The following is a 6,861-nucleotide window of genomic DNA, read 5'->3' as shown; positions in this document are numbered from 1 at the left end:
TGGTGCCATCTGGAAAAGATTGGGCCGGAGTGTGCCTCATTCTTTGCCTCCTCTCCTTGCTGTATGTGAGGGGATCCATTACCGTATTTATTTGTGCAGCTAAGCCTTGGTCACCGAGTAGGATTATGTAGTGGGGGATTGTGAGCAGATCCTACACAAACACTGCTATTAAAGCTGGATTTCTGATATATCCTCAACAATAATGGATTTACAAGGCGGGAGTATTTTTTTTCCCTCTCTCCGTCCCACAACCTCTTCATTTTCCAGAAATTGAAACCAGACCCGCAGAGAGGAGCTCGTCTGCTGTGTGTGCAGTGAGAGAGAGAGGAAACAGGCCGGATCAGTATTTATTACGGCTTTAAAACACGTATATATTGCAGCAGGAGAGGAAGAGGGAGAGCCTGCAGTGTCCTCTGTGTGAAAGCTCTTAAAAGCCCTGTGTGGCAGGAGGAGAGAGTGAAAGGAAGACAGAAGAACGTGTTTCTATAAAGCTTCAAGCTGCTGCTATTTTGCATTTCTGTTTTTGTCAGCTAACCAATGAAAATGGCAAAACCAGCAATGCATTCATTTGTTTCTAAATGTTTTAAAACTGTCTGTGGCTCTCGGCCTCAAACTTACTGATTCCTGCTGGAGACAAAATCTTCAAAAATATTTTAATTTAGTAAAAGAGACAGCATTTTCCCCCCAAACAGCTGACTGGCTGCAGTATAGGTCATACTCCCTGTTAAAGTACACATTAAATACATTTTCCTCTAAGATGATTTCTGTCATTTAAGGTATTTTCATTATCACACTGATTCAAGTGTTTATTTTTCTAGTATATAATATGTTATTTGATGCTATAGAAATGGGGTGAAAAGTCATGATTGACAACTGACACTGACTCGTGATCGGTCGACATGTGTCTCGTCTGGAAAATTGTGTAGGGATATTTTAGGACAAAAGTTTGACCATACAGTATAATAATGCAGGGATCTGTTAATATTGCACTTTAGTTGTGCACAGTCCCTGACAAATTTGCAAGTAATCAAATTACCCAAAAATCTGCTGGCTTTTAGGGCCCCGGGAGGTTTGGGGCCCCCGAGTAGTTGCCTGCTTTTCTCACTTAGTAATTCAGCCTGATTGCATGTCAGACCCACTCATGTACCACTTATACGCTGCCATCTTTATACTGTATCTGTGTGTGTGTGTGTGTGTGTGTGTGTGTGTGTGTGTGTGTGTGTGTGTGTGTGTGTGTGTGTGTGTGTGTGTGTGTGTGTGTGTGTGTGTGTGTGTGTGTGTGTGTGTGTGTGTGTGTGTGTGTGTGTGTGTTTGTGTGTGTGTGTGACAAATCTTCAACCAAATTCCAGAATTAAAAAAAATAATTATAATAAAACAATGAATATCGCCAGACAAATCCAGTTCTACTTTCAATTCACTTCAAAACCAATATGATAAGTAAGAACCACAATAAGAAAAGAACTTAAATCAAGGGAGAACACTATGACATCTATCAAATAGGTACAAAATGTCAACAACAAAGGAAAAATTCAAATTTAAAAAATGAAACTGAGTCCACGACTCCGCAACCCAGTGCAGAGGTTCGACCTGTCAGAGCTCCTCCATGATCATCAAACCAATCTGTGGAGAGCAGCGTAATCAAGACACACACACACACACACACACACACACACACACACACACACACACACACACACACACACACACACTCACACACACACACACACACACACACACACACACACACACACACACGCACACACACTGATTATCAGGCATGGTGATTTCTGGCAGGCTCCCTCTGCTCTCCAGTGATCTGTGGTTAGCCATCATCTGGATTATATTTCTGCACTGTAATCCTGTAGAAGGCGAACAGGAGGAAGAGGGAGCGCCGCTGCGAAGGATTGAAGAGATGGAGAGATAAAGAAGACAAAAAGAGTGAGAGATGAGAAGAGTATATGACAGATGATGCAAGGCTCTGCTCTCTCTCTAATTTGGCCGCCCCAGCCGAGCCAAGAGGAAGTAGAGCTGCCATGTCTCCTTTCCCTCCTGATCCCTCACCTGGGCTGGCAGCGGACCGCCCGGGGCTGGGCCTCCTTCCCCGTGGAGCTCCCTCTGAGTGCGAGGTGCCAGCTTCAATTGCATTGATCTCTCAGTGACCAGGACGAGATTTTTTTTTCTCCTACCGGTGGGAACCAGGAATTCTCACAGTGGTTATCCCTCCTTAGCAGCGTAAATGAGTTGGGATTGACCTCCCTCCTGGTTTGCATTATACTCGAGCTTGTTAATTTGATGCCTTTATGCTGACAGAGAGAAAAAAGATGGCGGTTCTTGAAACAATGTGCAGAAGTTTCTGTAATGACATGCTAATATCAAACACAGTGCACACAGTAAAGCCAAGTTGGAATTAAAAGGAGAAAATTATGGTCATTTTGGAAATAATAAAGTAACAAGTGGACTCTCTTTGTATTTAGCCCATCTGTTTTGATGCCCAAGTAACTGAGAGCCTGTCAGTTTGGAGGTAACAGCCTAATGTGTTGAACGCTGCCACTTCAGAAAACATGCAAACATAATCATCTCACTATCAAATAAATAATAATAAATACAGTTATAACATGTTCTTTATAGCGCAATTTGAGGGGAAATTATGTAATTAAAATAAAAAAATGTAAAGATATAATTGTATATGGACATTAGCAATGAATGGCATTGTTAAAAATGCTCTACTTGAAAATATCCATCATTGCATTACCAGTTATATGTATTCAGTATCAATGTTGTTAAAGACTTATTCTGCCCATATTCAAGTTCATAGCTTTAATTATTGTTACTTAAAAATGTTGACATGCTCTAATGTTCAGAGAACACATCACTTTCCTCGAACTGTCCGTCGCTGCAGCTCCTCTTTTCAGCCTCTGTCTCAAACACTTGGTTTCAGATCCTGTCTCTTTAAGGCCCTCCTCCTGATAAAGCCCAGTCTGCTCTGATTGGCCAGCTGATCCCCTCTGTTGTGATTGGTCAACCCCTTCTAACACGTGTAGGAAATGTCGGCCTTAACTCTATTTGTTCGGGGGGGTATTTCAAACTACTCGCCAGGCGTGCATTATGCAATTCAAATGGGTCTTAAGTAGCTTGAGGCAGGACTTTTACATTCACAAAAAACTATATAACACACTGGAGGGAAGAAAAACTGTAAAAGCATCATATGTCTCCTTTAACCCAAATGAGTTTTGATGAGATAATTGTGCTTTAAGGAGAAATATCAGTGAGTTTCTGGTCAATAACCGGTTAACAGGTGTTAATATGTGTGTATAGGGATTGCACATGTTACAGTTTGCATCATTTCATTTCTTTCTCTCACACACCGACACTCACCTAATATTATTCATAACGCATGCCCACATATTAACACCACCCAATACATCTTCTGCACATGTGGAGCAGACTTCTGAGGCAGATTGATTTTCCTCATGTAACACAGTGCCCTGAATCTCAACCTGCTCTACAGATGGATGGATGTTGGGACGTCTGTGCAGCTAAAAGAACTGCAGAAGAAGAAAAAAGGTCAAGATGTGTGATTTTTTTTTAGAGAGGTGGGCGGTGATGCAGCATCTGACACTTTTGCGAGCTCTGCTATAAAAACCTCAAACTGAGATGCAAACGTGGATAAAGAGATGATGTGGAGAAAAAAGCCGGGGTAACATCACAAGGCTCGACCATAAACTCAGCTGTAAGTGTGTACAGCAGTGTTATACCATGCAGCTTAAAGTGAGATGATACATAACCGTCGAGCATCATTTTGAAGTCCACAGCACCAGCTGGTTTTATTTTGTTTCACTCGGCAGACAGAGAATTCTGTACAGACGTCCATGTTCATGGTGGGATATGCTGGTGTTTGTTTTTCTTAGAGTGATGTGAGAAGATATTAATACATCAGAATGATAATATCTTATATCTGTGCATTAACTCAGGTTGTTAGCGTAAGCTTTCTTGAGGGAGTGAGAAAAAAAACTGTAGTCTGGTCTGATCTCTACCTTGTTAGAAAAATCTATTCATGATTAAACTAAAAATAATGTATTGTTGAATTTGGAGTTAAGAGAAGGGAACTTTATCTTGGCAAACAACTGCCAGATTCTAAAAGCCACAAGAGGCCTCAGGGTTGCCAGGTTTGAACAATGGTGCCAATACAACAACTGTATCTGGCAACCTACACTATACCCCAACAAATTCTTAATTACAGGTTAAATAAGTCAAATTTCAAGGTTTTATTACCTTCCTTTTTTCCCTTTGGTCCTTATCCAGTCATTTTGTTAAACTACGATATCCACATGAATGACTCTGATCTCTGAACTTAAAGCACTGATATGAAATCGGAATCAATTCCCCCCTCAAGCTTTTCTGTCTATGACAAGAGAGTAATTAGTAAACTAATTAAAGGTCATGGTTAGGTGGACAGAAACTTGACTCCACTACAGTTTGATAAGGCAACATTAACACAAGGCTCATCTACTCACAAGCTTTTCCAAACTTTCAAATACCTATCTTGTCAATGGATGGAGTAGCTACATTCTGTGTTAGGCATTTTCAGGTAATGATCAATGACTGTACATAAAGATGGATGGTCAATCATGATGTAAGGGAGTGTAGCCGCGATATCGCGATATCGAGGTTCTACCCAACCATTGCAAGTCAATTTCACATGTCAATCATGATGTCTCTTTCAGTCTGATAAGAACTACCTACCGGAGTTTATCTATTCTGCAACTACCCCATTCTTTTTGGGGTAGCTGTCATGCAGTCCATCTTTATATAGGCTACAGTCAATGGTAATAATCAGTTACTAGACAGCACAACCTTTCTTATAGAAGGCGTCGTGGCAAAGGCCGAGGTTGTAGTTTCACCATTTAGCCAGCTGAGCACTACAAGTCAACATTTCTGAGCAGAAGTTAAAAATGTGTTAGTAATGTGTTGTATATATTTCTACGATCTTCTAATGAATGACTTACAGCAGAACTTCCAAACATTTCCTCTAGGGGACAGTTTGGTGGTTATATACCTTGCTCCTCATTGGCGGAGCAGTAAAATGTGGAACATGTTTGAGCGATAAAACAGCGTGAAAGCCACAGCACTTCTGCCTGAAGCCTCCGAGGCTGGACCGGCTCCCGTCGAGGAGGAACCGTCACTCAGACACCTGGCACACAGGCCCTGTGCCTGGCTTCTTTGTGGCATACATATGTGAGGACTTCAACAATAACAACAGCACATGGCTGAATCTTTTTCAAATCTTAGACTTCACATCAAAACCTTGTCCAACAGAACATTACAATGATGTGAAATAGCCTACAGGAAGCTCCCATATGACAGAAAATGTAAACTTGAAATGAAAATGAAACCACTCTGTGCTTTCTGCACCCTTGATCCTTTTGAGCAAGCATCCACATCACACCTCTTGAACTTATAATAATTAAGTGACTGTCCCATAAGTATTTTACGAGGCAGTTCAATGGGGACTTTTAGCCTCTTAACATTTTAATGGAGCAGCGATTTTTCGGGCGCTCTCTCTGTTCTCGCACACACGTGCGCATACACATTGTTTGATGGGAAACAAAGATGATGAGATGAAGAGGGCAGGCGGCGAGAGGTCAGGGACATGAGTACATTTCATCTTGAGAGCACTCGAGAGACGCTCTATCAAAGCCGCTTTCCTTCCGTCCATAAATAATCAGCTCAATGAATAATATCGAGCCCCTCCCCCACCACGCCGCAGGCATCAAGTCAGATTCACAGATCTGGTCAACACATGAGAGACGTGAACATTCAAAAGAAGCTCAATGGCCCACGCATTATGTATCATACAACTGTACTTACAGAGCCTGCCTGGTGTTTTACTGCAACAAGGTGGCCTGATAGTTAATAAGAGACTCAAAGTTTCCATCAAAACCTGCTGGTTACATCTGTCTTGATGGTTTACGTAAAAAAACAAGAAGAAAAGAAAAGAAAATGAAAAAAATATTGTCCCAATTATTCTGATCGACACCAAGATGTAATGTGCTCTTTCCACGTTTAAAAATGGACATTGTACTCTGTCAAATGACCAGCAGAGTGTGACTCCACTGGTTTTAAAAGTTCTTAAAGTTCTTAGGAGTTGATGCATGATGTTAATTTGATAAATTATGGTCCAAATTAGTGTCAAATAGACCATAAAGCACCGTACGCATTGTGGCATGGATACAATGTGATTGACAGCTACTACCATCCAATGGGTGCAGGTTGCATGTGTAGGTAGGCCTTGTCCTCAGCTCTCAGTCAGGGCTCCACCCCCCTGCTCCTCCAAATGTGGTTACTTCTGGTTTCAAAAAACCAAGATGGCGCCAAAGTCAAGGCTTCAAACTGCAGCTCACAGACTAATGGGTGACGTCACACATTCTTGGCCCAAACGCCGTCTTTCCACCAAGTTTCGTGGAACTCTGTTCAGTTTTGCATAATCCTGCAAACAATCTGAAAAAAACATGACCTCCATCTGGTTCATTGCTACAATATCAACATTATAAACAGTCATTTCACCCACTGTATAAATTTAAATAGTATTTTTAGAGTTATTTTCTCACACTATCACACCGCTGCACCATGTTGGGTTAAATGCTTTGCTCAGAGGCAAACTGAAGCCAAATGAACGGAACAATTTTTCTTCTGTTTGGGCCCAAATAAAAACAATTTTTTGAACATGTAACCCAGATTATGAAGACTTTCTCGTTGACAGATGCATTGATCAAAGCTTTTATTGTGGCCGAGTCGTGATGATTTGTGAATACTTTTTAAAGGCAGCATAAGGGGAGTTTGTAAGTGCAGAGTGGGGACTGA

The sequence above is a fragment of the Hippoglossus hippoglossus genome, chromosome 21, assembly GCF_009819705.1.
Source record: "Hippoglossus hippoglossus isolate fHipHip1 chromosome 21, fHipHip1.pri, whole genome shotgun sequence".
Lineage (NCBI taxonomy): Eukaryota > Metazoa > Chordata > Actinopteri > Pleuronectiformes > Pleuronectidae > Hippoglossus > Hippoglossus hippoglossus.
Note: the sequence above shows the minus strand (reverse complement) of the source record.